General features: G+C 41.9%; 1 protein-coding gene and 1 non-coding gene across 9 annotated transcripts in view; one reads left to right on the top strand and one right to left on the bottom strand.

The window, feature by feature from the left end:
* The first annotated feature begins 1532 nt into the window (after positions 1–1532).
* The window catches only part of SORBS2 (sorbin and SH3 domain containing 2), a 379286-nt gene continuing 366221 nt past the window's right edge, over positions 1533–14597 (top strand). For all 8 annotated transcript variants that reach the window (XM_078002522.1, XM_078002520.1, XM_078002516.1 and 5 more), the window contains exon 1: positions 1533–1709. The gene's annotated coding sequence lies outside the window, so the exon portion shown is untranslated. The remainder of the gene's footprint in view (positions 1710–14597) is intronic.
* On the bottom strand, positions 11726–11829 carry LOC114678606 (small nucleolar RNA U13). Its single transcript, XR_003730039.1, has one exon. It is a non-coding gene; the product is annotated as a small nucleolar RNA U13 (small nucleolar RNA).

Raw genomic sequence — 14597 nt, 5'->3', positions numbered from 1 at the left:
TCCAGAGGCCCTCTGTTAGTTTCTTCAGAGAATAAACCTTCTGTGTTCTGTAGAGAGAATGATGGGCAGTCAGGACACCTGCCGTTGTTAGCCCCATTTTCATCTCTGCCAATTCCAGAGCATATTGGGGCCGCTGACTTGGAAGTGCTGCTGCTTCTTGACTCTCCCCATTGCTCGTTTGGGATCCAGCTCTCTCTGTCCAGCTACCACTCACCCATCTGCTTTCTTTTTCTAAATCGGGTTGCTGTTTTCTCCTATTTTCTTTGTCCTTGTCGGTTTATGGTTCTTAAAATAAAAACTTTTTTGTCATTTGAGTGGGGCTTTGTGAGGGAGAAAGGGTTAAATGTAAGTGATCAATTTACCATCTTCCATTTGATGCCTCTCATTTTGAAAAAAACAAAACAAAACTGTCTGGGTGTGGTGGCTTATGCCTGTAATCCCAGCACTTTGGGAGGTCGAGGCGCGTGGATCACCTGAGGTCAGGAGTTCAAGACCAGCCTGGCCAACATAGTGAAACCCCGTCTCTACTAAAAATGCAAAAATTAGCCGGGTGTGGTGGCAGGTGCCTGTAGTCCCAGCTGCTCGGGAGGCTGAGGCAGGAGAATTGCTTGAACCTGGGAAGCGGAGGGGGTAGTGCATGGAGGTCACACCACTGCACTGCAGCCTGGGCAGCAGAGCAAAACTCGGTCTCCAAACAAACAACAACAACAACAACAACAACAAAACAGAACGAACAAAACAAAACCCCAGTGGGGACTTTTCAATACCCTGTTCTAGGTCCTTGACCAAATTGAATCCAGTACATGGACAGGAGATGATGAAGGTGTACTTTTGTTCTTTTCTCGTTTCACTATTTTCATAGAGTAAAAGATTTGATTTTTCTTTCTGTTACTTGTCTTCTAGAGATGCTAAGGCAGGCTTTACCTTTTTGTCTGTCATTGGTCTTTACGTTTTTTATTATCAGAGCTATCTAAAATCAACCATAAATGTCATAAGATCATTTTGTGTAAATGATTTATAACACTTTCTTGAGATGGCTTCAGTAGCCTTCTTCAACTACATCTCCTGGCATTTTTAATAAGCCTCTTAATAGATTCTGTCATCCCCATCTGTTTTGATTTAAGGTTGATTATTACAGACACGCCGCGCTGCAAAAAGCCACCTGATCACTTCAGTAATGTGTTATGCATGCATTCAACTCCAGGTATTTTCAGGGAAGAATCATGAAGCCGCTCCTGTTAAATCACATCCCTTTTATTAGGTCTCTCCTGGTGGATTACGTAGAACTTTGGAAAATTAAACATTAGACATGTTCATAGAAAATCATGTCACTGATTTTTAAAGCCAGCTCAATTTAACCTGCCACTGATTCCCTAATCAGCACTTCTCTGACTGTATCCCGAGGGAAAATATATTGAACGCAGCAGAAGGTTAAGGCAGAGGAGCTGGGCTAGATTGGGAAGCAGCCAATCAGATGGGGAGGGTCCAAAGATCTGATGCCTCCAGGCGAGCAGCGCCCAGCTGAGCTGGTTAGTCTCCTTTTATTGCGGATGAACACCACACACATGTTGTGAACGCTCCCTAGGCTGGCTGCAGCGACCAGGCAGACCCGGGAGCTGAGAATAGAGGAATACCTGCCCAAGCAACTCATTCTGCACGGCAGCCGACGAGACAGCGATTTTCCTGTGCTGGAATGTGCCCATCCAAAGGTATCACTTCCTTTTCATTGAGTTTCTATATTTCTTAAGAATTACGGAAAGCAGAGATTGCTGATTCTGGAGGAAGATCACTGCTTCCTAGTAATGCTTTGTTCCTGTTCTCAGGCTAAGTGCCAGCTTTAAAACGGTTAACCTCTAGGGGAGAAGCTACTAAGCAGAATAAAGCAACACTTTACATTTTGCTTAAGCTGACTGTGCACAGACAGACCTTTTATTAGGATGGGTTCTTTGTTACTCTTGCTGTTGTTCGGAAGGTAAGCCGGTTACAAATGCAGCTTTCAACCTTCACATTCTGCTACCTTTATAACTAGGGAGACCTGGGGGAAGCCCTGGGGTGGGAGTGGAGGGTCTAGTATCTCAAAGGTTGCTGCAATTTATCAGCCTCAGAGAGAAAAAGGGCCAAATTGCTCATCAAAGGTAGAGAAAGAGCATTTGGTTGGTATGAGGATTCTTCTGTACTTAGGACACAAGTTTTACAAAAAATGAACACTGCATATTTTCACTGTGCTTAGTAATTAAGATACCTTAATTATCATTTATAACTGACAGCTGATGTGCTCGTCCAAAAGTCATCAGCGTGTTAGGCGCTCTTGTTTCAGTTGCCAAGGTAATTGGAAGGATAATTTAATATGTTAGAGTAACAAAAGACCCATGAGAAACATATTGCATTAGGTGAGGCATGAGATTGCTTTGTGGAGCGTTTATTTCTGAGAGTGAGTTCCTTCTTTTGTCTCTTGGCCCCATCAGTTATCTGTTAGTAGGAATAGCTATACCAGAGACTTTCATCATGTGCCATACAGTTAAACTAACACAGTTGTTTATCTATACAGTAGGCAAGATTCAGTTTCTGTCTAAGACATTAAATTGTTAGTCATATGGAAAGATTTCCCCGGGAAGTTGTTCATTAGCCTCTGTGGGACAAGTGACATCACACATCACTGGGTTGTGAATGATGGCTTGAGAGAAAGTGTTTTCTCAGGGAGCAGAAGTGAATGCAAACAGTGCTCTGCTTCATTTTCTAGTGATCTCTAAGAAACATGGCCCATAGAAATGTTAAATGTCACAGCAAATTATCAGGGCTAATCTTTTATGGTATATTTGTGGAAGCTCTTATAAGTCATGCAGATGCTTTGTGTAGTTACTTTTTTTAAAAGAAGGGACCTTTTACGGCATTGATTATAGTTTCTAAATTGCTAGGCTGGTGGTATTGTTTTGTTTGTTTGTTTGTTTGTTTGTTTGTTTTTGAGATGGAGTTTTGCTCTTGTTGGTCAGGCTGGAGTGCAATGGCAAGGTCTCTGCTCACTGCCACTTATCTGGTTCAAGCGATTCTCCTGCCTCAGACTCCTGAGTAGCTGGGATTACAGGCGCCCACCTCCACATCCTGCTAATTTTTGTATTTTTTAGTAGAGATGGGGTTTCACCATGTTGGCTAGTCTTGTCTCGAACTGAACTCCTGACCTCGTGATCTGCCTGCCTTGGCCTCCCAAAGTGCTGGGATTACAGGTGTGAGCCACTGCGCCTGGCCTAGCGTTCTCTCTCTTTAATAGCCAACATTTGAAAATAATGAGTGCGAAACAATAAGAGATGCTTCATTTATTCGTTCATTATTCATTTGTTTACTAATTATGGTCTGGTGAGTGAAAACACACTTTGCCTCTGTGACATCACCGATTATGCTGGCATATGATACAATTTGTGATTTTGTTTCTCAAAATATTTACAATGTACATAATTTTATTTGTAAAATATTATAAGCAAGTAAGATGAAAATGTACATCTAATATTTAAAAAGCCATTTATTTACATGTAATATAACTCACTATCAAAATAATACAAAGTTAAAATTCAAACTTTTAAGATTTAAAAATCAACTGTAAGATAAAAATAAGAGTTTTAAAAATGTATGTGAGATTATTGTCTTACTATGTTTAAAAGGCATTGCTTTTGAGAAGGTGAATTAACCCATGAATCAGATGGTCATAGGGAGTCTGTTAGCAACCTCGATGAATGGCAATGGGAATGTAGAGTGGGTATTATTCTGCAGAAGAGAATACAGACGGAGCATATCTTGGACTATAAGAAGTGTCCTTATACCTGAGATATATAAAATCTATTTCTAGTAAAGCCAGAATAAAAAGAACAGGCAGATTATAATCTTTAAAAATAAAGTTAGCATCAATAAAACATTTCAGGACAGCAAGAGATGAGTTAACTTAGGGAATGGATTAAAGCCAAAGAAAGGCCGTCTCCCTCGAGGATGTCCTCCAGGCATGAGATAATGGACCAAGGCTGGCCTTGGACACGCACAGACCTGGCAGAAAGCCCAGCTCTGCGCCTACTCCCTGCCCACACCGGGTAGATGGGCCCTACTTGGGCGGCTTATGTGAGTTGTAAGAAATCCACATAATTATAAGCAGTTCACATAAATACAAGAAGGGTGTAATTATAAAGGTGTGATAAAATCGATTCCCACCTCACTGGGGATGATGGAGTTGACATGATTACTCCTGAGAAGAGGGCCTGGCTACGGAGGCAGCAACAGAAAGGCCCTTATTAGTGTCTTGGTCTCTGTCCTCACTCTCTCCAATGTCTTTCATCTCGCAGCTGACGTTGAGACTTCCACCTTTTCAGAGTAGTGCCTTGGATTTAATGCTCTGAAGCCTATACAAATGCAAACAGCCTTGGGAAGCACACTTTGACACGTGATCCCACCTTGGTGTCCTGGTGGGATGTGAGCACGGAGGCTGGTGGGAAATGCTCAGTAGAAGAGAGATTTTTCAAAAGGAAGGATGGGAATACTGGACCAAAATGATGCCAGTGAGAGAGGAAGGGCTGATTGGAGTCTGGGAAACATAAATATATATATATTTACATATTTGTATTTTTCTGTCACCCAGGCTGGAGTGCAATGGCGTGATCTCGGCTCGCTACAACCTCCGCCACCCGGGTTGAAAGGATTCTCCTGCATCAGCCTCCCTAGTAGCTGGGATTCAGGTGTGCGCCACTGCACCTGGCTGATTTTTGTGTTTTTAGTACAGACAGGGTTTCACTATGTTGGCCAGGCTGGTCTTGAACTCCTGACCTCAGGTGATCCACCCATCTCGGCCTCCAAGAGTGTTGGGATTACAGGCGTGAGCCACTGCGCCCGGCCTGGGAAACACTTGAAGAGACCAATGTAATTTAATAAATGCCCACAGGGAGACCAGGCTGACTAGGAACCTACAGGTGGGCTGTGGGCCAAAATGAAGTGTGAAGCTCAGGCTGCAACCTTAATGGGAACGTGACACACATACATTTTCTTTTTCTTGGCCACCTGTGAGGATGTTTGCTATGAGTGGTGACTCATGCTGTTTGTAGGAAGAATTTGTTTATTGGTTTGAAGGGGAATAAACGAGAGGAAAAAGAAATCAAATGTAAGGGACAGAACAACATTTTTTATTTTTTACCAGGAGAAGGCAGAATGTGAGGAGATAATGTGAGGAATGGCTTGCTTCAGAATTAATGCTGTCTGCATACATGCCGGACTTTGATCTCAACACAGAATGATACAGCCCCTGAGCAGGAATAATTTTCAAATTTGTGCAACCCTCCAGACTCTCCCTATTCAAGGGAACTGCACTGCATGCCTTGATTTTCTCAGACTTGAAATGAATCCCATATACTCCCACCTTTAGGGCTTAGGAGTGATTAAATCTAGAGAGGGTTGCATGCTACTTGAGGACCAAATACTCAGGGCACTGCCCAGGCTTGGGCAATGGGAGGGCCCCAGTGTTCTCAGGTGACCTCTACCCGCTAACCCAGGCCTCAGTACCACCTTTAATCCCACTGAAATGCAAACACCTGGGGATGAAGTGACACTATAAAAAGCTATTTTGCTGGACTTGGTGGCTCACACCTATAATCCTAGCACTTTGGGAGGCCGAGGCTGGTTTATCACTTGAGGTCAAGAGTTTGAGACCAGCCTGGCCAACACATTGAAACCCTGTCTCTACTAAAAACACAACAAAAATTAGCCAGAAGTGGTGGCATGTGCCTGTAATCCCAGCTACTCGGGAGTCTGAGGCGGGAGGATGGCTTCAACCTGGGAGGTGGAGGCTGCGGTGAGCTGAGATCTTGCTATTGCACTCCAGCCTGGCAACAGAGTGAGACTCTATCAAAAAAAAAAAAAAAAAAAAAAAGAAGCTATTTTAATCTTCTTCTACCACTTCTGATATTCTGTCATCTTTTTATAATTTTGGGGATGTTCGTTTCCTTTACCAGATTGGAATTCTTCCAAATAAAGAATAGAGTTGGTCTTCTAATTTATGATTGCCTAGCTAGCAAAATGCCTGTCACATAGGAAATATTGCATAAGTATTTGTTTAACTCACTAACACGATTTATTTCCCAAGAAGCTCACTGATGCATGCACATTGAGCTACCAAGCTGCCTAAATTACACAAAGGGAAAAGTGGCCAAATTAATAGTCTCAATTTGACTTCACAATACAGTCTGCAAATTAGGAAAATTTACCTTTGTTCAGCATCTCTCAGCAAACTTAGGTCAGTGGATCCTGGCACCTTATGGTACTGCTGATACCAGGGAATTGTGTTTATGCCCAAGCAAGTCTGACAAGTCCACACTGATAAAATAACAGGTTACTCTCATTCATTAGTGTAGGAGCCAAATCCAGAACGTGCAATGGCAGGGAGGGCTGTTGAGAACAGGTGCAAAGGACACCAGAAGTGTCTGCCACCTACTGGGAAGTGGGGGTTGGTTTCTAAGAGGGATGAAGGGCAGAGATGACAGGACAGCAGTACCAGGGCAGTGAGCTGGGCCAGAGGAAGGACCTCTATTATGAGGCAGGGTGATGGATCCCACGCTAGTCTTCAGAGAACACAGCCATTTGTCAGACATGGGAGGCGTGGTCCTGTTTTACCCTCCACAATTTCTTAAACTCCTCTCACGTCTTCTCAAAATGCTTGTATGATCTGAGAAAGGAAGCCAAGTGCATGTTTTCCCTGATGTGCCCGAAGTGGTAGCATGATGGTACATACCTGTTAAAAGCTGGGACTGTGCGATTCTAAATCCTGTTAAGGCAGGTAATGAAAAACAATGAAGTTGTGCTGCGCTGGAAGGATTCCAAAAACATTTGTCTTGTTTTGTTGAGTATGATGTCATTGAGGGATCATTTGCAGGTAGCATCTGGGTTTCTGACCTGTGAATCAATCCGTCTTACATTCCATCCTTCCTTCCTTGCTTTAAACTCTGCCAGTATTTTTCCTAGCAGTGGCACAGGGGAAGTACTGATAGGGGTTCATTCAGTGAACATTCAGCTTCCCCTGGAACCATCTGGGAACCCTATTCCATTCCTATTCTGTTCACAGAGACATTCAAGTTCCTTCCCCCAACCCCAAAAGAACAGATATCCACCGTGAAGGCCATAGCGCGATTTCCAAAGTGTCTCTCTAAGGAACATTCAGCCTGTTCTTAGAGGAAACAAGGGCAACATTGTTAAAACAGAGACTCTCAACAGGTCCAATGTGTGTTAAAAATTAAAATATTGTTCCCAGCACGGTCTTGTATTAAGGCTCCAAATAGGCATTTAAAAAAATCGTTGCTGGAGTCCTGGACGGGGCATCCATCACTCCTGAGTACACGTGAATTCTAGGTAAATGTTTGAATAAAGAATCTCTGTGAGGGAACTTGCGAAAATTGCCTCCAAACCCTCAACCTGCACAGAATATAGAGGTTCTCTAACCCACTCTGGTCTCCTCTTCCATCAACTGTGGCCAAACCATGACCATGACCTTCTCCCCAGACTGCAGCCTCTCCGAGATTTTATACTTCATCTGCCTCTAATTCCATTGTATTCATCAGGTCTAGGATTACTTCCTAATTCACTATAAAAAATTGCTCGAGTGTTGAGCTGTAGCCCAGTGTTACTTTAAAAATTCATTCTCAAAATATTCTTTTTTTTTTTTTTCTTGAGACAGAGTCTTGCTCGTTGCCCAGGGTGGAGTGCAGTGGCACGATCTCGGCTCCCTGCAACCTCCGCCTCCCGGGTTCAAACAATTCTCCTGCCTCAGCCTCCCAAGCAACTGGGATTACAGGTGCCTGCCACCACACCTAGCTAATTTTTGTATTTTTAGTAGACACGGGTTTCACCATGGTGGCCATGCTGGTTTCAAACTCTGGACCTCATGATCTGCCCGCCTTGGCCTCCCAAAGTGCTGGGATTACAGGTGTGAGCCACTGCGTCCAGCCTCAATATATTCTTGATAGGACCAGTTACCAGTTGTAGCAAAAACTCTTTGTTCTTCTCTTCCCTTCTTCTTCTTGGCCTCCAGTTATTATGGTGAGCTGGTGGACCCTTGATTCCTTGAGTTTCGCGTGATGAAATGTCAGTGAGCACTGCGAGGATGCTGTTGTCAGTAATACTTCCCAAATAGGTCTCAGATGCAGCATTTTCTTTGAATTTCATACTGTGTTTGTTTAGACTCCTACATCTCTCACCAGACAACTGCTCTAGGTTTTAATGGGCTTTTCTGCTTGTAAGACTCTTTCTTCTTTCATCTATTATCCACACTACTGCACAGTTATGATTGTTAAAATTCAATTTTTTAACATTATTCCTTCCCTTAAAACATGTCAGAGTGCCACTCCTCACTCTGCCCCCCATCCCCTTAGTCTCATCTCTTCCAAAGTGTGGTTGCAATCACGTGGACTTTAGTTAAAATCCTGACTGCTCCATTTTAGTAGTTGATGACTTGATTTTTATGTGAATAAAGTGGGTCTGATATCTATCTATGTTGCATTTTACTTGAGGTTTAAATAATGAATGTCAGGTATCTAAGAGGCTATCTGTTTCAGAGTAGACACTGACAAAGTTGGAAACAGTTCTTTCTGCTCAGGTCCAGTTCAGATTCAATACTGGATGTGCCATCAAAGAGACTTTCATTCTCTGACACCTGCCTACCTTAGCAGCCTCCTGCTCCTCCCAGCCCACTGCTTCATCCTGCAATTGTATTCTTTGGCCATACTTGGAATTCTCAAACATCACATGTGGTTTAGTCTGCATTCCTCAATGTTTGCCATTATATGTGCTGTTTCCTCGATATGGAATACGGCATCTCTCCTCAACCCCTCCCATTTCCTGGAAATGTCTTGTGCATCATTGAACACATAGATAAAGGACACTGTTTCTTCTCGGTGATAATTCTTTATAATAACTCTTGAAGCATTTGATAATCCTTTCTATGTGCCAGGAGCTCTTTTAGGTGTTTTAAACAATTTATCTAATTCAGTATTGATTACCTTTCACTTTACAAGAAAAAGACACATAATGTCTTTAATTAAAATGAAGTAACAAAGAAAAAATAATAATTTAATATTGAAATTCATAGCCTGGTGCGGTGGCTCACGCCTGTAATCCCAGCACTTTGAGAGGCCGAGGCTGGTAGATCACCTGAAGTCAGGAGTTCGAGACCAGTCTGGCCAACATGGTGAAACCCTGTCTCTACTAAAAATACAAAGATTAGCCAGGAGTGGTGGCAGGCACCTGTAATCCCAGCTACTTGGGAGGCTGAGGCAGGAGAATTGCTTGAACCCAGGAGGCAGAGGTTGCAGTGAGCTAAGACTGTGCCACTGCACTCCAGTCTGGGTGATGGGAAAAAAATTGAAATTCATTATTCTCCTAATCACAATCTATTGTCTTCTCCATTACATTTATGAACTATTGGAGTGTGGAAACCAGTGGCTATCATGGCTTGAATGGATGAATGAACAGATGGATAGATGGATAGAAGAAAATTGGGAGGGCTAATGTGTATTAGGGGAGGTGAAACTGTTCCCTGAGACGGCCGATATTTTAGGACGGGAATTATAACAAAGCCCAGAAATGCCTAAAAAGATGCTATGTAAACAAATAAATAAAAGCAAGGCAAACCAAGCTTAAATCAGGATAGTCTGCTGCAGATTGGAGAGGTTCAGGTAAGCTAGATCGCCTGATAGGAAACTAAGAACAGAGAGAAGCTGCATCAGAGGATTTCTGAAGGAACAGTCTAGGACTGCACTAAGAATGGGCTTCACTTCCTACAGAAATGAGCCACAGTAGCCTAGATGGAAAACAACAACGACAACAACAAAAACATAGGTTAAAAAAAGAACCAGCCCCTTGAGGCATTCATAATATATTTGATTAGCACTTCCTTAGTTAGTGCCAGGTTCCATGCTAAGCACATTACATGAATTGACTCATTTGAACTTCCTTTAAAAAATCTCAAGAGGGTGGGGCATAGTGGCTCACACCTGTAATCCCAGCACTTTGGAAGGCTGAGGCAGGCAGATCACCTGAGGTCAGGAGTTCGAGACCAGCCTGGCCAACATGGTGAAACCTCAACTCTGCTAAAAACACAAAAATTACCTGGGTGTGGTGACATGCACCTGTAATTCCAGCTACTTGGAGGCTGAGACAGGAGAATCGCTTGAGCCCCGGAGGCGGAGGTTGCAGTGAGCTGAGACCATGCCATTGCCCTCCAGCCTGGGCAACAAGAGCGAAACTCTGTCTCAAAAAGAAGAAAAAAAAAAAAACAAAAAACAAGAGAAAAGAGATTTTGTAATCCCCATTGTGTAGCTGAGATGACAGAACTGTAGCCGGACTAGATAAGACCACAGAGGTAGCAATTGGAAGGTTGGGTTGGAACCCAGGTTTACCTCACTTTTGCCGTTTATGACTCTGCAGTTCTGTCCCTCTAAGGATACTGTGGGAGATGGTTTGGGCTTAGAAAAAAAAGTGAATTAACCTAGGAAGAAAAGACCTCACATCACCTCCAAAGTTCGACACTAGAAGAAAATTGAGAAATGAAAAGCCCAGGAAATTAAAATACGAGAAGAAACAGGCTTCCGTTCCCTGCTAAACTCATTGAGGATTGTGAGATTTCCCTGACTATAGTGCAGATCCCCTAAGAGTCCCATTACTGTGACAGGGAGATTGCTGTGGACACTGAAGACTAACCAAATGCATGGGTTGCATTTTTTCTGGATGAAGGGTAGGGAGAGGATGGGGAAGGAATTCAAGAAAACTGAAAGGGGAAAAGCTATAAATGCCAGGGCGAAACTGTGGAGACAAAAATCCTCCTTTTTCCCTTGACGCCATTTTACCCTGGATACGTAATTGTTGGGGAATGGAGTAGAAATTGATGGGAGGAGGTGACAGCACCAAGTCATGGGTCAGGTACCCATCTGTGGGGGTACACCCCAGGGAGAGGTTTGGTTGTGTGACCCTGGCACACATAGTCATGGATGAAAGAGGATTTCTGGAATCAGAGAGCAATCTGACAGGTCATAATTTTGCATTTTATTTAATTGAATTAAGCATGTTTATCTGTTCAATGAAATTAAAAGCCAGCTGAAGGTTTTATTGTCTTATTTGGCACTTTAATTGAAAGATATGTGCTGTAAAATATGTTCTATTTACAAAATTAGGTTCAGATGTACATTAAGTGTTGAATTTATTTCATTGCTATATTTTGAAAAGAATGAGTTCATCATTTAGAGGAGAAGTAGGGTGGATGAGGAGATGGAAGGATGTTTGTTTGTTTGTTTAATTGACTTTGTATTTCCTTTGCTGATGTTTTGATTAGAACACTACAAAGAAAATATATTTGGAGATAAAAATATGCAAGAAGTGTCATACATTGATTTTTCTGGAATTCATATCTATGTCTAACTCTCATCTCTAGTTATAAGCTTCATCCATTTTCAGATTATTTCAGATGCTAACCTTACAAAACATATTTGTAGGCTTGTTGCTTTTTCCAACCCATTCCTGTTTCTTCTATTCTCACCATCGCCTTCACTCACACTCACACTCACATAATTATTATTATGACAATAACCTTGTGACAGATTTCTAGGCCTGCCTCCTCCAACTTCTACATACTTGACAGAGTTGACTTTCAAAAACACACATTTACTCATGTTCTCTTTTTCCTTTTCTTCTTGTTTTTCCCTTTTTTTCTTTCCCACATCCTATGGGTGCTGTACAGATGTGGTAACAAGGTCTGAGGGAGGCACATGTCAGACGTGTGCATAGAAACCCAATCATCACACTCATCAACCCTAAAAGGATCACTTCTTCATGTGAGTAACTTTCTTAAACTTTTTAAAGATAGCTCTTTGTTCTCAGAAGAAGGTCCAGCTTCGCTCATGGATTACAAAGTCTTGACCATCTCTCAACCTGCGAGCTCCCAACAGCCTCTGCCCCATTGCCGTGTAGCTGCCAAGCACGTGGTGTTTCTCCATCACCTTTCTGACTGCTGCTGCTTCTTCCTGGAGCATCATTCCCTACCCCTCCATCCCATCAGTCACTTCTTACTCCGGCCCGAAGGCCTCCATTTCCAGGCGCGTGGCACATCTCACAGCACGCGCCTGCTCACACGCTCAGCCAGCATGGGTCAGGTATCTGTCCTCTCCGTTCATTCAGCACCTGCTTGTGTTTCTAACACATCAACCATTTTTCATTTATGTTTGCCTGATTCTCAAGAAATGTTTGTTGAGTGAATAATGACAAAAACAAGAATTCCTAAAATGAAAATGGCAAAGAACATATATTTCCTATAGGAATATAATCAGTGGAACACTAGAAGAGGATCTGCAGAGGAAATCCAATTTTCTTCCTAAAGGTTTACCAAAATTGCCCAATGATCAGGACATAACTTGGGATCTGAATCATCATCATTTTCATTCTTGTTGTGAAATGTTGCCCATTAAATGTGCTTCCTCTTGACCTAACCTCAGTCAAAAATTTGAAAACATAGCTAAAAAATTTGCTAAGTCATATGTTATACCTTTTATATGTTGATAATTCTGTCCAAACTTTTGGCTTTGTTCCCTCATTTATTCAATATTATTCTTTCAGGAGAGAGCTGATGGGGTTCATAAACTCAAAATGGTCAACTTGTCATTACAATGGTTACTGTATCAACAAGTTGACAGATTCCAACAGGTGGACTAAACCTCCAAGCTATCACGATGCATTTAGCTTAGTAACTGCTGATGGTTTATGTTCTACCTAATGTTCCGGGCCCGTCTCCAAATCAGCACCAACTTTTGACTAAAACGTGGTGGGCACTGGCATATATGAACACGTTGCACAGTGTGATTCATAAGCTCCAAAAGTTCCTAGAGCACTCACAATGTTATGTTTGGAGCACCCTTGAAAGCCTTGATATTGGTGTTCTTTCTCCTATAAATTGTTGGCTGTTGCATTGGAGAAATTCAGTGACAGGGTGGTTTTGTAACAGGGGTTTGACACCAAATGTTTCGGCTGTTGGTGGTGATACTAATCTTGCACTTACCTGTGCCATGGGATTGAAGGAAAAGCCCATTGTTTTATGATTGTGAGACACGCCATAATACGGAGTGTCCACAAATGACTTTCACAGTATCATGTTCTTCATACTCGTCTTCATTTTCCAGGATGTAAAGTCACTTGATGTGCTTGTCTCATGAGTATCTGCAACGAAGCTTCACGGATATATCTATGTTTCTGAACTCTTTTAGTTATGCCAGCATTTTCCTGTTAAATATTTATAATGACTTGGTGCCACATTTCAGCTTCTCTATAGTTTGAAAAGTGTCAGTGCATCAAAAGGGCTGTGTGATTTCTGCACTATGCATTTCAGATCCAAATTTTCGATGTGTTGTGTCTTTATAGTCTCTAGATTGGCTATATTGTAAAAATTCATATCTGGTCTCATTTGTTAGGAAATCTCTGGAAATGAAATGACATCGAGACTCAATCTATGTAAGTATTTAAGTGATGTGGCTGACATCGCATTGATGTCAATGCAAGTCAGTTTGGAAACTAGGCCCAGGCTAGTGGCCACACAGTGGCTTTCATTGGGTGCTTCTCATCTCTATTTGGGGGCCCAAAAACATTTCTTGCCCGTCATTTAGAATTTGCAGAAGATTTAAGAAAAAGTAGTTGGCTATGTAAGCATTTGGCTCTGTGTGGAGCATGTACAATCAGTTTTATTACAGGAGGTTTCATAAAATAGTTCCCAATAAGGAGTGCAGAATGACAAATGTAAGTAGGACATAGTTTTGCTGAGTAATTTTCTGAAGCACTACCATTAGCTTCATTTCAACATTTTTACATTCAACATTTACACAAACACAATGGTTGAAGGAATAGTACATCAAATACCCACTAGCTGGATTTAATTATTAACACGTTGCCATACTGCTAGGTCCTCACGGGCATGTGTTTTGAAGAAGCATTTGAAAATAAATTGCAGGCATCGTGATGCACTTCACTCCTAAAAACAGGAGACCCCAAGATAAGGGCGTTATGTTACATGGCCTCAATTTTATAATACAACTAAGAAAATTAATAGTTTTCTAATACAATCTAACATCCATTTCACTTTTAGTCTTTTTCAATTGTTCCTTTTAAATTATTTTATTATTTTGTTCTTCAACCAGCTTATACTGGAGGCTCGGGAAGTTCATCTCTATTGATCTAATATATTCTCTCTGCTATTTTTCCCTATGACATTGACTTTGTGAAGCGAACAGGCCAATTGTCTTGTAAAATGTCCCACAATGAGGATTTGTGTGATTGCTTTATTGAAATGATGGTCCCTTTGGTTCCTATTAACTAGAAATTACTTCTTACAGCTTGAGCAGGTACCATTTGTATGTTTTTGGCAAGAATATGTCCTAGATGATGTTTCTCTGGCATCACACCTGGAGGCACACAATTTCATGACGTCAGAATTCAGTGATGCTGCAGTTGATTGTTTGGTTAAGGTGGTGACTGCCAGATCTTTCCAAAAAGAAAGGTTTTCCCTTTTGCAATCATTAGGTAATCTGAGGGGTGGTAATTTGTTACTA

Source organism: Macaca mulatta, chromosome 5 (genome assembly GCF_049350105.2).
Source record: "Macaca mulatta isolate MMU2019108-1 chromosome 5, T2T-MMU8v2.0, whole genome shotgun sequence".
In the NCBI taxonomy this organism is placed as follows: domain Eukaryota; kingdom Metazoa; phylum Chordata; class Mammalia; order Primates; family Cercopithecidae; genus Macaca; species Macaca mulatta.
This window is presented reverse-complemented; position numbering and strand designations above follow the sequence as displayed.